The sequence below is a fragment of the Triplophysa dalaica genome, chromosome 5 (genome assembly GCF_015846415.1).
Source record: "Triplophysa dalaica isolate WHDGS20190420 chromosome 5, ASM1584641v1, whole genome shotgun sequence".
Taxonomy (NCBI): domain Eukaryota; kingdom Metazoa; phylum Chordata; class Actinopteri; order Cypriniformes; family Nemacheilidae; genus Triplophysa; species Triplophysa dalaica.
In genome coordinates this window covers 10,438,786-10,454,923 of record NC_079546.1, presented here as the reverse complement: position 1 = coordinate 10,454,923, position 16,138 = coordinate 10,438,786, and the positions used below count along the sequence as shown (strand labels likewise).

At 36.4% G+C, this 16,138-nt stretch overlaps 1 protein-coding gene across 10 annotated transcripts in view; it reads left to right on the top strand.

Annotated features, from left to right (window-relative positions):
• Positions 1-16,138, top strand: part of ppfia2 (PTPRF interacting protein alpha 2) — a 165,987-nt gene that overhangs the window by 17,978 nt on the left and 131,871 nt on the right. The window contains exon 1 of one of the 10 annotated variants that reach the window (XM_056749392.1): positions 13,181-13,416. The exons of the other annotated variants lie outside the window; for them this stretch is intronic. The gene's annotated coding sequence lies outside the window, so the exon portion shown is untranslated. Of the gene's footprint in view, positions 1-13,180; positions 13,417-16,138 lie in introns of those variants that run through there. 10 annotated transcript variants of the gene reach the window in all.

Here is a 16,138-nt window from a genome sequence, read left to right as displayed (position 1 = left end):
TTTATTTGTGCCTTGCATGCAGCACATGCAGAAAGCTTATTGAGTCAATACTCAAGAGAGTGACTGTAATTAAAAACAAGAGAGGACCAGCAAAATATTAATATCTAATTACATTTCAGTTAATGTATGCGTTATTTCGTGTGGGTTTTTAATTTCTAATGTATTTCTTGACTATTCAATTTACAAGCCTTATTTCATAATAATATGTTCTATAGTTTGCGTTTTTTATTTTAAGCCTTAAAATGTTAGTGCTTGCTTTCTCCTTTTTATATCTTATCCTCATATTTTAATTTAGTTTCATAAAAAGCAAATAACTCAACAAATAACATTTGGCCACTACTTGACATATTTATTTAAATTTATTTGATTATCTTGTGCCTTGATGCCCGATGACTCCTGAGATAGGCGCAGGCTCCCCGTGACCCGAGGTAGTTCGGATAAGCGGTAGAAAATGGATGGATGGATGGATGATTATCTTGTAAATTTTGTAATATATGAATAGGGTAATCGTTCATGCTATATCGACGGTTTCAGCGGCAACTACATAAACAAACAGTATGTGGCCCAAACATAACTTAAGAATATAACATAAGAATCATAACATGACATAAGAATTGCTTTCCCGTAGCTCAGTGGTAAGAGCGTTGTGGGTTCGATCCCAGGGGATTGCAAATACCTATGTAAAATGTATAGGATAAAGCAATGTAAAATGTAATAAGAATCAATAACTGTTGAGTAGTTTGAATTTATTGTAATACTATTAATATACAATAAAACATTAATATAAGTTTATATGAATATAAATTAAATCTAAAATAAAATATCATAACCAAATACTGACCGGAAGTTAACTTTGGGCCAGACGTGTGGTTCCGATAAAACCGCCTATTCTGTATATAAAAGGTTCGTAGTATGGCATGTAAACTTGTCAAATGGCACTCTTTGTAAGGGAATCCCTCTAATAGAAAGCACAGCACTAGAACTCTGATTTGATCTATTTGTCATCCCCACTTTTGAGATATTAATAACGCTTTGATATCACATTCAGTAACAATCACAGCTGTTGTCAGACCTGTCACGTATTTGCAAACAGTTGGCACCTCTACATGATGTGTACTAATTGTAGCTGATCGCACACGTTCACTGAATCACACTGTCTGAGGAAGGTTGCTCTACCGCGTGCCTGGGGGGCTACGCTGATTATTAGCATCATCCCTAACTTCTCCATTCTACAAAGAGCATAATTTGCTCAGAGACGTGGATATTTTAAGTTCAGGTTTCTGTACGCTGAGTGATTTATTATGAATTTATATATTTTTGACTGGTGAGATGAAAACTTGAAAGGAATCAAGGATTTAAATAATAGCATTGATGTTTAGACCCATAATCCATTAGTTATGAATGTAAACTTATTTCAGGAATGTCTGGTCTAAAATGTACTAAATATTTTTTAGCGAAAATCAAACAATGAGTGTGTTAAATGTGTTTTCTATAGGTTGGTTTGTGCATGCTTTAAAGTGTTTCTTTGTCTACCTTAGAAGATCATTTAATTGAATTGTCTTTATGGTTTTTCACACTAAGATATTTATACTTTGAAATCTTGTTAAGGTCTTATTCCTGTTTCCTGGCGAAAATTATAGTAGGAAAAGCTATCATCTGCTCTTTGGAATGACCTAATCCGTCTCCGCTCCAAGCGGTGTTCTCTCGATGGTCCCTTTGGATATTCAGACCATATCTTGTGATAAGATTACCCCTTTCCCCTTCCCTGCCCCCACATGAGCCCAACAAACCTCATTTTCTCTGAACCAACATTTGGTATTTCCTCCATCTCTCTAGAGACTCCTGACCATCCATTCATCTCCCATCTTCCTACTCCTCTGCCTCCTATGTTGTGTGAGATTTGACTTTCATGGTAGATCTTTCAGGACCTCACTGTGCTTTGTCCCAGACGCTGCGTGAAATATTAATCCTATCCTGCCATTGGAATTCTCCCTGGATTGCAGGCCAATGCCGAAGCGTGTTTGATGTGGAAGTTGAATAGGGCGTGACCAGTGGGAATACCGTTGCGAATTCACTGTTTGAAAGAGAAAGAAGGGGATTTTGTGTATCCATTGACTTTGCATTCCTCATGTGCACCCCCTTTATGACCCAACTTTCATTTTTGTGCAAACTGTTCCTTTAAAGATGATTTTGCATTTTATAATACATTAAGGATCACTAGAACAATTTCATATGCTCTTAAGAGGATAAAGGTGATTTTGAAATGAAGACTCACTATTATTGCTATTGAGGTCTCCGTTCTTATGACACCGCCGTCAAACTCTTATAAGAGGTGATAAATCAACTGTCAGATGTAGGGAGCATTAAGAGACCTTTAGAGGAAGCTCACAATTTCCATTAGACGGAAACTGTTCTCCGTCTTGTATTATCTCTCACTTGTCTCCTTGAGCACAGATTAATTCTGCAGTATTGCTCAGTCAGGTACATCGCTCCAGTCTAGTTTGACGCTTACCGGCTCTCGACCAGACTTCTTTCTCAACTTCCAATCTCTCTGCTAGACTGTGAGTCTCTTAGGGTATTAGACGGATCGGCGACTAGACGGAAATATTCAGAGCCAACTTTTTGGGCACTATATTCATGATGTGTGTTCACATTTGAGCTTCAGTTAGTTATGATTGTTAAGGTAAACATTAATATGGTTATTGCTAATATCTGAATTAAATTAGGAAGATTTGATTTGTATCTTGATCTGCATCCGAAATTAAGAGGAAAGGGTGCAAAAGTATCTAAGAAATGATAAAATCACACATGAACTCATATGACCACCACGGCTCAGTGTGACTTATGCAACATCACAGCTCCTACAAAAGATTTCAGATGTACATTTGTCTGAATTAGATTCCTGTGTGACAACACAACCAGTTTTTACATCCTGTATATTATTATTTTCAACAGCATACTAAAAAACTAAAAACATTTTTAGGGAATATTACTGTTTTAATTCACAGAATTGTCACATATTTTTGAAATACAGTAAAAAAATGTCAAAATGAGAAAATGGACAGCAAATGTACAAGTCAAGTGTAAAATAACAGGAAAAACAGTTGGCACAAATTATATTTTTACTTTTTTTTACACCCTAGCTCCCGGAATATTACTGTTTTTTTATGTAAAACAAAAATCTCACTTTTATTTTACACACATATTACAAACAATATTTAAAAGAATAAAGAAATTGACATATAATAATGACTTGACTTTAAAGAAAGGGGATCAGAATAAAAGATAAGATACGATCAAACAACATTTAATGAATGATCCTTTATAAGATAGCACAATTAGTTCACCCCCCAAACCTTTTTTCATGACCCAGCTTTTATTCTGTCCATATTTTACCAAACCAGCTGTAAGTTGATTACAAGCATTTTAAAGGGGCAGTTCATCAAAAAATAAAAGTTCTTTCAACATTTACTCACCTTCGAGTTGTTCCAAATCTGTATACATTTCTTTGTTCTTTGTTCACCATTGACTACCATAGTAGGAACCATTGTAGTGTGAATTTCTTTGTCATGTTGAACACAAAAGAAGATATTTTGCAGAATGTAGGAAAGCAAACAGTTCTGGGGCACTTTTGACTACCATTTTCCCTGCTATGGTGGTCAACTGTTTGCTTACAAGCATTCTTCCAAATATCTTTCTCTGTGTTCATCAGAACAAAGAAATGTATGCAGATTTGGAACAACCCGAGGGTGATTAAATGATTGCAGAATTTTAGGTGAACTGTCCCTTTTAACTGGACTCTATGACTGCATTTATTGTTCATGTGGTCATAAATGACTCAATTGGAAGATGTCTCAGATTTATCAGTATGCAATGTGCAGCTTCTTCCCAGAGCGGTGCATCACAAGATTTACACAGCAGTTTGTCTCTCCATCACTTTATTCCTTTAAACAAGCTTGTTCGTTTTTGTCAAGAAACGTTTTGGATCGGATTGTTAATTCAGCTGAGTTTCAGCGTGTGATTACTTAATCCATTTCCGTGGTGCTGAATAATGGATCTCTCACCAACAGTGGACTAACAGCTCTCGTGTTTGAAGTGCCTGGATCGTCCATGGTGAATTGATCTAGATCCCACTGCTTTCAGGATATGAGTTTCTCAACTAAACGATGTTTCTGTGATTGCTTTTGTTGTCTGATATTGAGTGTGAAAGATATAGTCTTTCCCACAAAATATCCATGAACGAGGTTTCTCTGTTCTGTCTGTCTCTGAGACTGCAGACATAACCTGCCTCAGGCTTCCTAAAGGGAAGTAGTAACAAATAGTAAGAAAATAATTTGTTTGGCAATGTTAGATTTTTAAGATCCGCCTTCACAAGTTCTTTGGTGGCACAGTGGTCCAGTGATGTATCAGATGGTATTCTATAGAATCATTTTCATATATCATAGTTTTTAAAGTGCCTCAAGGTATTTTTTTATACTTTAGAGTAACATTAGGGTGAGATGATTTCAACCAATGGCTTGACTTCTGGGTTAAAATGGAAAAGCTTTATTAAAAATGCTGGAAATAACACTTATAGCATTTCAAGGTCTGTTTTTTGTAAATGTGGTTCCATACTGCTCAAAATGTCTCCTCCCTTCATATTCAGTTTTGATATTTCTGGTGTAATTGGTGCTGAAATATGTCAAACGGCTGTAAAATATGCAGTTCCCAAGCTTCATTACCCCTGTCGAGTTGATTCAAAACTGTTTATGGATGCAGTTGTGTGTCCTTGCGTAAATATTAGTGCACAGACTCCTGGATAAACACTAGAGAAGTGCATAGACAAAGGAAGTATGCAGTATAGTTATAACATGCATTTGCATATGTTTAAGCAATAAGAACAGGGCTATGTCGTGTTGCACACCATCCTTAATGTGACATTCAGGGTTCGTAGCCATTAGCAGCTGCCTGTCAGCTAGCCTAAGCCACCGCTGGATGGTTGCTTGGCAACTGAGACCCCACGCAACCAATCGGCATGCGTGTAACTGGAGTTTATTCCGCATAATAGAGACCAAGGATAACCCCTTAATTCCATTTACTTGGCCTTTTCTATTATTGATTTCAAGGACAAGTCTTGTGCCTCAAAAAGCACCAGGCGAAAGAGGTGATTGTTTGAGCAGCGTTACAAGCATCTTATCGAGCTTAAAAAGAAAAGGAAAGGCATATGGATTCCTATGGATTTTATTGCTTTCTTTGCATGGAAATGTTGTTTTGACTAGATTTGGCAAACTGTGGAAACAATCAAATGGTTTTTGATGTTGTGCCGAGGTCCGGATTTGCTAAAATTGTGATAATTTCAAATTCTAAGGTTACGATCATTCTCTCCTTATTTATGAATTTATAGATTTATTGTCTTTTGTTGCTTTGCTTCACATTGCTTGCGTCTGCTGTAGACACAATGTTAAAATGCAGTGATGTAGAATCTGCTGAGACGAGTGCACATCTATTCTTCTTTTATTTACAACAAACTAGGATGGATAAACGCAAGGCCAGACTAATCTTGGAACGATTTAAGCATATAATAAAAATCTTTATTTATCTCTACTGTGAAATTCATCTACTTTTTATTATGAAAACAAAATAATCAAGGTTGTTTCACATTTGTCATTTCTTTTTATCATTTTTAAATTATTTGTTTGTGTAGTGGAGTAGCCGGGGCGAGATTGTGGTTCGAGAATCACGTAGGAGATTGGGAGCATATAAGAGAATGAGCGACCAGACCGTCGAAGAGAGAGGACCGGGCCCGGACACATGTAAAGTTTACATTTATGTTTGTGTTGCCGGCAGTCGTCCGTGAGGGGCTGCCGACTGTCTTTTATACTTTGTTAATATTTGACTAAACTGTTTAAACGTTTGCCGGTTCCCGCCTCCTTCCTTCCATATCTTGAATCGTGTTACAGTTTGAATGTATGCATGCATACTTTATTCTGTCTATTTTGTGCAGTGATTTTTATTTTTTCTTAAAGATAAGGTAACACATGCCGTTTCTGCCTATCTCTATACAGTAGTATTGCATACTTTCGTATCTTCGAAGAGTATTTAGTTTGATCAAATTGATTAATATACAGATACAGCTGTACGATTATTTCTGGAAAAAGACGAGCGTCTGGAGGAGTGCTGGGGGGGCAGAACTACAGCACGAGCACACAGTACATCATCGCATTGATTCACTATAAGTTTGTGTGGTTTACATTATGCGCGTACACGCTGATTCCCAACAAAACACAGACGTATGACTTAGTTTGACTTACCGCGTGGGGTTCATGTCCAGCATCTTTAAGTGCTGGAACCGCTCCATCTATCAGTTTCAAACGATCTCAAACGGCTGGTTAAGGGTGGGTGTTTTTGTTTTTCCGGGAAAATTGTCCCAATACGGGACTAAGAAACCTTGTTATGAAACAGGAATCCATGTTAGAAAAAAACTTTCCGAAACCTGTACGAATGTTCAAGCACAGAAATACTACATCATACTTTAAACTCGTTTTTTGACAATTTGACCATGTTAACCTTGAGAAGCTAGTATGTTAACAGTGTAAAGAAGTCGGAATGCATGTAATAGCATCTAGCCTCCACTTTAAGTTAAATCCGGTGTCAAGTTATTTTATTATTTAATCAAAGATTTTTTGTTTTATTAATAATTATTCATTTGTATCCGAAGTCAACGAGTAAAAAAGTTTAATATTTGGGATCTCAACATTGGGCAAAATAATTTTTATTATACTTTTTGTCATAATCGAGCAGCTCTATCTCTGATTAAATTGAATTCCTTCCTATTTGAGTAAGGATCCTTAGGCCCGGCTTAGTTTATTTAGCTCTTTTGGTGAATTTTAGATGCGTGTTTACTGCACAAATGCCTCTCTACATGCAGACACCCTGTTTGTCTAAAGATTGATATACCCTAGAAGAATTTCTTCTGATCCACAGCATTCACAATCACCCTGTGCTTGCCAGGTGCAACACAAACCCCCAAAGGTTATGCAGTAAAAACACTTTGCACTTTTGAAGATATGCATCATATCTAGACACTCAAGATGCAAAATGTTTTATTCATAAACAAGAATTGTCAAACTAAAAAGATACAGACAGGTTTGTTCGGAGGCCAGTGACTTTCTGTCTTTGAATGGAGATGTTTGGGAAATCTGATGCATCCTTTCGTAACAGCACATTGGACTTTAGAGATAAATGTGACTACATCATTGTAGATCTGTCTTGGTAGAGGCTTTAAAGTTTGTTTACAAGATTGTGATTGAGAGGGCAGATACAAATATTGTGTATTTGCAACATTGTCAAGAATAATGCTAATGATGCAAAACCAAAATAATGCTCCAGGTTAAAATGCCGGATCATTTTAAAGATCATTTTTTCATCTGTAACCAATTTTACACCAAAAGAACAGAATGTTTGCTTGAGGTAAAGAGTGTTAGTTGAGTCATATTGTAAATGCTGTTTTCAGTGGTAACAGATTAAGTTTACAGCAGGCAAAAGATGGTTTGCTCATCCTGTCTGAAGCGTTTTATGTGACAAAAAAGTCTTGTCACACAGTCCATTTGGCTTCCAGCTGTAAGAAGCCAATCTGTTCAAATTCCCTCTACAATGTGTGTTTCATCCCCATTTAACTTCTCTGTACTGAAGTTAAGGAATCCCATTAGTGGCTTGGCACACACTTAAACTGAAGGAAAAAACACAGAAGAAGATTAATGAAGTTCTTCTCTGTGTTTGATATGTAAATGTTCATGTTGATAGGTGTTGTCCTAGATAGAAGTGTTGTTTTAACATCTGATGGTGCAATGTGTGTAGTAGAATTTTGTGTAGATCACCACATTTTACTTACACATTTTACAAGACATTTTGTTTGGTAACCATGTAATACACAGTTACCTTGTACTTGTTGTAATATCTAAATTAACTTAATTTATTTAAGTGTACAATTATTAACACCAACAAAATGCTTAGTTAGAAGAAGTTGGTATTATTGTATAATGCCTTTTATACAGTATTATCGTGTTATTTTATTATATCTTTGTTTTTCTTAATTATGTTTTAGTTACTTTCAAAGGTGCTGTGTGTAATTTTTTGGAGGATCTATTGACAGAAATGCAATATAATATACTTAATTATGTCTTCAGAGGTTTATAAAGACCTTACAGAATGAAGCGTTATGTTTTTATTACCTTACAATGAGCTATTTCTATCTACACCGCAGGTCCCCTTGCATAGAATTTGCCATGTTGTTTCTACAGTAGCCCAACACGGACAAACAAATCTTTAGTGCACGTTTTTTAAAATCCTTGATCTCAATTGGCAAATAAGCGAAATGCAATGACATCTTAGTGTTGTGTTAGCCATTGCATTGCTAAGCGGTTGGTTGCAAATTGCAAACCGACTCTTAGATGCAACTAAATTTCATACACTGGATCTTTAAAAAAAGGATGAAAAAATAATGTATTTTCAATGTATTATTTAACTAAATGAAATTTTAATAATTTCTCAAATTATGATTCATATGTATTTAATATGGTTAGAGTAGTAAGTATTCTGCTTACTGTGATATCAGAGGAATGTAAATAATTTTACTACTACATGTTGTGCAGAGTTTTTATATATATATTGTTTGCCATTGTAGCAACGTCGTAGAAATAAGTGGTTTTATTGAATACAGGGAGACATCTTGCATGAAGTAGAAATACCTGTTACATCAGCATATTTCCATCGCTAGATCCTTATAGCGAGGTTATATTAAGGAGGTTTGTGGTTCTTTTTGATTGTGATTGAAGTCTTGTGTTGGTGAGGATGTACGGAGGGCATTTTCTGCATGGATAGTCTTTAATAAATGTATATGAGAATGAGACCATAACTGCCTGGTGTTTATTTGAAAATGTAAACGCCCTGGTGGCAATCACAACTAATGGACAAATAGAAATTGGATGGTCATAACCGGGGGGGACGTGTAAAGAGTGTTCTGGTTGGTGGACGGGGAAGCCATCTTCAGATTAGTCGACCAGCTGTGGATTTGCCTGGGATTATCTGATTGTTGACATATAGTTTCTAAAATTAATGATAATAATGAAAGGTTCCTCATATTATGCTTTTTTATACAACTAATGTGTACAATAACGCACTATTATCACGGTCTTCCACTATTAGTCTGTCACTTACTATTTGGCGGGAAAAAAGGATTCCTCTGGGTTACTGTTTACATTTTAGAATATAAAAAATCTTAAAGCGCCTCAAATTACCAATTTTTCCCTGTAGATGATATCATGATGATTCCTATATAGTTATTATGCAAAGTGTGGGTGTTTATGATTTACCTTAATAATGTATAATCCAGAAAATTGGATCATGTTAACCAGATTGGTTAGTGTTCCTGTCCACAGCAGGTTTAAAGAAAATAGATCACCTGAAATTATATAACTGCCAATTTGAGCAGCCTACAGCATGTATCAAATTTATACAGCAGAGCAAATAATAAAAGACAACTAGATTTATTTAGTTAATTATTATTGTTGCATTTCCAATTGTGTGCTTTTATTATCCCCGTTTCTCATGGTATCCATCAATATGATGAGAGCCAGTAAACAGTTTTAATATGTGGGTTTACAAGGGTTTTATACGGTTGTAGACACTCTAAGAAAGCACAATAATGTGACCTCCACTAGGATGGCGCTGATAAAACGGTTTATCTGGAAGTAGAGCCGTATAATACCTTTCGGACCATCTTAAACGCCGGTCTGGTTCAAACACATTCACGCTTCTCGAACGGTCATGGACCGCAAAGAAGATCACAAGACCTTATCTATTCCTTCCTCTCTCTCTCACGGCTCTCACATGGCGATTTCTGTTTCAGTAACCTCGCTGGTGTGAAATGAGCGAAGAATTTGTCAAGCTGAGCTGGAAGAAGTCGATGCAGCATGATGCTGTCGAGAATGTGAAAACCTTAAAAGAGCCTTGTAAAGCTGGAGTAAATGTCAAGCTTGATAAAACACATTCTCTTTGATCTTTAAAGGAGCCGGGCCGCAGAATCCAGGCATCTCAAGAAGGCGAATAGACTTAATATGTGACCGCGTATGTGGGAGGATTTAACGTGTTTATTAATATTCACGTCAAGATTTTCTATTTTAGCATAAGCAAATCTTGAGATTGAAAAGGAGGATTTAAAGGAATGGTTCACCTAACATGAAATTCTATTATAAATGTGATTTTGTTTTCTTTCGTTTACTCTAGGGCTTTCAAATGTCATTTCCACACAATATATACTAGGGCTAAGGGTTAGTCAAGATATCAAGTCATTTTTTTTTTTATTATAACATCAATACACAACATAACATATTAATAACTTGAATATGAATATGACATTCTCAATATACAAACTTATTAAACAAAGAGAAGAAAAAATATCAAAATTAAATAAAATACCGTAAAAACATATTATCCTTCTTATTAAATTGCATGAAAGATATCCTTATATTTTCTTAAAAAAGATATACATTTTTTTTTGATATCAAGTCAAATTGGATCGTGTTTGACTTCAGTGACACTAATCTCATGCATTATAATAATTTTCCAAGTCTAAATATAAATATAATTCATATGACATTTGAATATTCAGTGAATAAAACATTCACTTTTTCACACTTTTATGAATCTGAAGAATTGGAATATACTGTAAAACATGTTATACGCCTTATCTCATTTGTATTCCACAGACGAAAATCGTGGATTTGCTACAGAATAAAATAAGTTAAAGGTGGTCAAAAATAAGAATCTATGATTAAAAAAATCATTCATTCCTTTCCCAATATTATTAAAGCTTTTATCTGAGATATTATTCCCACCCTACCTGTGAGAATTACTGTACTGTATGTACAGATGTTACGTGTGGTGTTTTTTTCTGCTGACCCGAGAGTACAACATCTCTCTCTTTCTCTCTATCCTTGTTAAATTGCCACTATGTGAGTTCTTTGTAAATAAAAGCGTTTGTAAATAAAAAAAAATCTCTCTCTCTCTATGAAGAGTCCGTGTCTCACTCTGGGGTTCATCCCATTGCAGCTTTGATCACTGTTTTCCTACCGGGAGCACTTAAAGGACAAGTGTTTTAATCCTGCGCCACTAGCGGCACCAAATGAATTGTTGGATGTTTGATCGCTGATTTCTTTTTCAAATGGTCCTCCTCACCCCACATTCACAACATTGTTTTATTTCTCCAGAAGACTGGGGACTGCTCAAACAAACAATGGAGTGTTTTGAAAGCACACAGTTTAACACATTTTCCTGGAAATGGCTTACTTAAAGTCAGACGTATAGTTTTTGAGATAGGACAAACTGTTGTAGCATTAACTCTCTGATTTGTTTGGTTGTTGGCTGGAATTTAGACAGCAGTCCATACCCTCATTCTCCATAGTTCAGGATTATGACCATGGACAGCAGCATTTGGCTATTTAGTGTAGCAGCACCATGGACAGCGACATGCCCCGTCTGCCTAAACACTCCCCTGCGGGAGTGACACTGTACACACTCAAGTACAGTACATCTCCGTAGTCAGTTTGTACTGCATTAACACCCGCTCATAAAGAACATCTGTACATCTTGTAAAAAGAGGGATATTGCAGCTGCACTCTAATTGGCTTTTTCTACAACTAGGTAAATCCAACTCACTTTGTGTATTGGTTGTTAATTACTGTATTGTGCTTTATGATCTGTGGTGTTAAGGTCCCTGGAGCCGCACTTTATCACGATACAGGGTGCTGATAGATTCTAGCAAGCATGATTGCTAAAAGAGAACAAACATTTTTGAGCCATTGATTCTAAGATTTCTCAACATTAGTCAAAGCTTTCTTGCAAATATATATTCTTATATATTGGGGATTTCAATGTAAATTATATAAATAAGTAGTTAAATGTCCATCTGAACATATTTCTTTCAATGTTTGCACAATGAATATCTTTTAAGGAACTAGATATTTAGAAAAAAAATGCAGTTATTTTATTCAAGCAGAGCAACTAAACTACATTCGCACATTAATTTGAATAATGGATTTATTCTTTCACTATTGACATTACATGCATGCACTTGCAGATGATTTTGATCCAAATTGTCTTACACTTACACATTAAACAATATACATTTTTACCAGTAACACAATGTACGAATTTAGCTAAAGAAACACATATTTTCACAATGCTTACAGTAGCCAGCTCCATGTTTTATCCACATATGCTTTTGAAAAATTGGGATCTGCCTACGAACTATAGAACCTCAACGAAAAACTATTTAAATACGAATTTGTGTTTAGCCAAATGGCACCTGCTAAACTGTTTCCGCATATGTTAAACAAAAGCCTTGCTTGACAAATATCCTCAGTGAGCACTTGGTACGGCACAGCCAAAGGGAGGTGATATAAATATGGGTCAGTAAAAAGTCTGCTACTCTTGGGCTCAATGAAGGGTGCCGCAGGGTTACAAAGGTACATTCATGGGGCAGTGCTAGCAAAACAGCTTTATGGTTATAAGGTCAACAGCTTTGTTTATTTGACCAACGTGTTATACTTGTTTAGCTATAAGACGTTAAGGATGAAAGGTAGGGTTTATTTTGCTTTTGCTTTGTTATGATGTTATGTGACATTGTTATGTTCGCAAAATAAAGTCTAGTTTTTTTAATTATATGATATAATATATATAGAGTATATATAGAAAGTCTTGTTCTGTAATAAAAGTTATTTTACAGGAGATTCACACGTGGCTTGAGAGTATATCATGTATGACTACAATTATTTTATTTTTATCTTGTCCTTGACCATCTAAACCTTTCCAAAATAAGATTTAATGAAATATTTTTTTGCCGAAAATGTTTGCAAAATAATATGATTTTGTGTAAAAGTGTAATAGGATTGCGTTCTGGCGATATTGTGATGTCAGGTAACGTCCTGTAAAGCTAATTATTTAAAAACTTTCATTACATTTTCTAATTCTTTTAATTTTTACGTCATCTTATTTACAAAGAACTACTTTAAACATGAAAACTAAAGAAATTTGATTCTTGAGTCAAATTGCGGAAAATAGCATATCTGCAACTTTAAGACGGAAGCGAACTCCCCTCATTTCCTTGAACAATGGTCTCAACCGACCGCGGCTGCTTCTCTCGCCGCTCAATCCTTAACGTGCCATTTTATTACTTATGGGCATATCTGGATATCAAAATGTCATCGATGTACAGGACAGTGTCGTGTTTCTAAGGATGCCAGCGGTGGATATTCTTGCGGTTTTCACCGGACCAGTGCTGTATTCCGCCAGCGAAGCTTCCTTATAGTGAATCGGATGATTGGAGCAGCTGTGCGCTCCGCTTAGACTGCAGCTGTCATTGATAATACACAGTGAACAGTGAGTAGACAGCTTGCACGATCAAATGCACGAGTCGTGCTTTGTGTCTGACAGATGTGTGTAGATTCGCAGTATTGTTTGTGCAGCATCTTCAAGGTGATTTGGAAATGCCGCCCCTTTAGTGCAAGGAAACTTCCAACATATGTGAGAGACATTGCTGTAGTAACAGAGATCGATGTATGAATGAATGAGAAATCCAGTGATTGGATGAATGAACGAGTGTTTGTTTGACTTATTATATACTTACATCTTTCATAAAATTAGAAGGTCCATAGATCAATGGAAGACACTGACAGAGAAGAGAGAGAGAGGAGAGAGACAGGCATGATGTAATGCGCTTGAGACAATGGTCCAGGATTCTCTCCAATTAGAGTCACAGCCGTGGAAAGACCATTTTAAAAGAGATGAGATCACTATAACGTGTCTGCCTGGTAAATTTAGTGTGAATGTCATGAAAAATGTTATAAGACCTCACTCGCCTCTGGTCCGGCTGTAATAGACCTTATTCACATGTGCTGTCGGATTGACTGGACGTGATGCTCTGTCATAGCAATGGACGGTTCATACAAAAAAGATTCTAGTAATTATAGCATGAGCACTTTAGCTGTATTTTTATTGTTAAAATGTGAAGCATTAAGCAATACAATTGTTATATTACATCCACAATTACAGTATTCTTTGATAGAAATTTGCTTTTGTGTGATTGGATACAGATTGAAACCGACCACTCCTTTCATTACATCCATTAATTAAATTAAATACTTGCAGCTTATAGAAATACATTTCTTCATTCAAAGCAAGAACATATATAGAACATTAGTTTCTTCGTTCATTCATTTTTAACGTGCTCACGTTCCACCGAAAAGCGTGCACGGTCAGCATTGTGGTACTTTCAACTTTGCTGGGATTCCCGACCAGCCTGACATAGTGACGTTATTTCAACCAATTGCGTGAGTTTGAGGTTGGACTGTCTGTTTGTCTGAGCAATGGCATCTACTAGTTATGCAGAAATATCACATGCTTCACTCTGAGGTTCAAGTCCAGACAAACTGTCTATAAGTAGCCAAGCATACACTTGTCTCTATTGAATTTATTTCCAAGTAGCCAACTGTTTCTTCCCATCTAATGTACTGCATCAAATTTAATGTAAAAGTCGTGATTGTATCATATCGATGGAGACTGGTGGAGGCAACAGTGGGTTCTTACTTTCCTCTTCTGGGCTCTAACGCTGTAGAAAGAAAGACAGGAATATGATATACTTCATGTCCCAGTGACCCTCTTGGTAGTGCCGGCGTGTGTAAAGTCTACCCCAGCCAATTTCACCGTATTTTATCATACGTGCAGCTCAAGATGGTTTATATAACCTTGCTAGGGGTGTGTGGTGGAATGCATTTTATCACACCACTGAACATATGCACGTTTCAGTACTTGGTGTCCATACACTAATAAAAATCTGCTTTTTTGTTACAGTGTCTGAAAGACTTGAAATCCTATTTTTGAATAAATCAAATGTTTAATCATATGTTTTCAATATCATGCATTCAGTTCATATTGTGTGTGTGTGTATGCACTCATTATTCCTGTCCGTTTTGTATCACTACAAATCCACAGATTACATTGAACCTTCTCATTTCAGCCCTCCCGTTTCCTCTCTCCCTCCCTCTCAATACAACCCCCCCACACGCACACACAGTCAACCGTCCATTCATTCAGACAGTGTGTGTGGAATATGATCCCGGTTGTACTCATCACCGGGGCTTTTACTCTGGGCATCGCCTTGTGCATCACTCAATATTCAGATTGAAACGTGGGTACAAAATACAGTCTGCTTGCACCAAATGTGTTATCGAGCAGGATTCGGTTGGTGCCCATCTGCCTTAAATTTCAGTGCAGTAGTGCTAAATATTCTCCATTATGCCCTTGCGCCAGTTGCGATATAAACTACTTTGTGTTAGCAGTCGATAATACCACAACTTTGTTCGTGTATTCACTCCAGCATGCATACTTGGACAATCTCTTTTTACACACTCACGATTTGTCAGCATTTGGTTGAGTCCATCATTGAAGTGTTTGACCAATCTGAAGCCTTAGTCAACTATTATGGGGGATATTTTGGTGGCTGATATCTGCTTTACAAATGTTGTATAATGTTCAAGTAGTATTCAAGAAATCGCCAAAGGTTATTGCATGATTTGCGTTCCAATTTGTGGAGATGGGCACACGTTTTTTTGTATTGGCCTGGGCCAGGGTATTGCTGTTTCACCTGATTTACTAGAAAAAATTCTCTCAGAGGTCCTTCACTAAGAAGGCTCTGAATCCCTGGAGGATTGTAAAAAGACTAAACTATCACTGTCTGTTCTGATCATTCCACAGGAAGGCAAAATTAAAGCAATTGTTTCCCTAGTAAAATGTTAGATTGTATTGTTCTTTGTGTTTATTGAATACCAATATGTATCTTGTTGGGAGAACTCCCGCGATTTGGGCTCTGGATCGTTCCACAGTTAAAAGTTTCGATGTCTTACCAGTATTGATGCTGATGTCTGATGCTTGGGCTGTTTGGTGTTATGAAATATAGATGGGGATCTTCTTCACTTTAAGCTTCTGTAATGGCTTTCTCTTCCTCCCTCACAAACTCGCTGCATCATTCTTACGTACTTCTTTGCCACTGACTGCCTACGTATCACAAATTTAATATTTTAATTTCATTCATAAATTGTCCAGA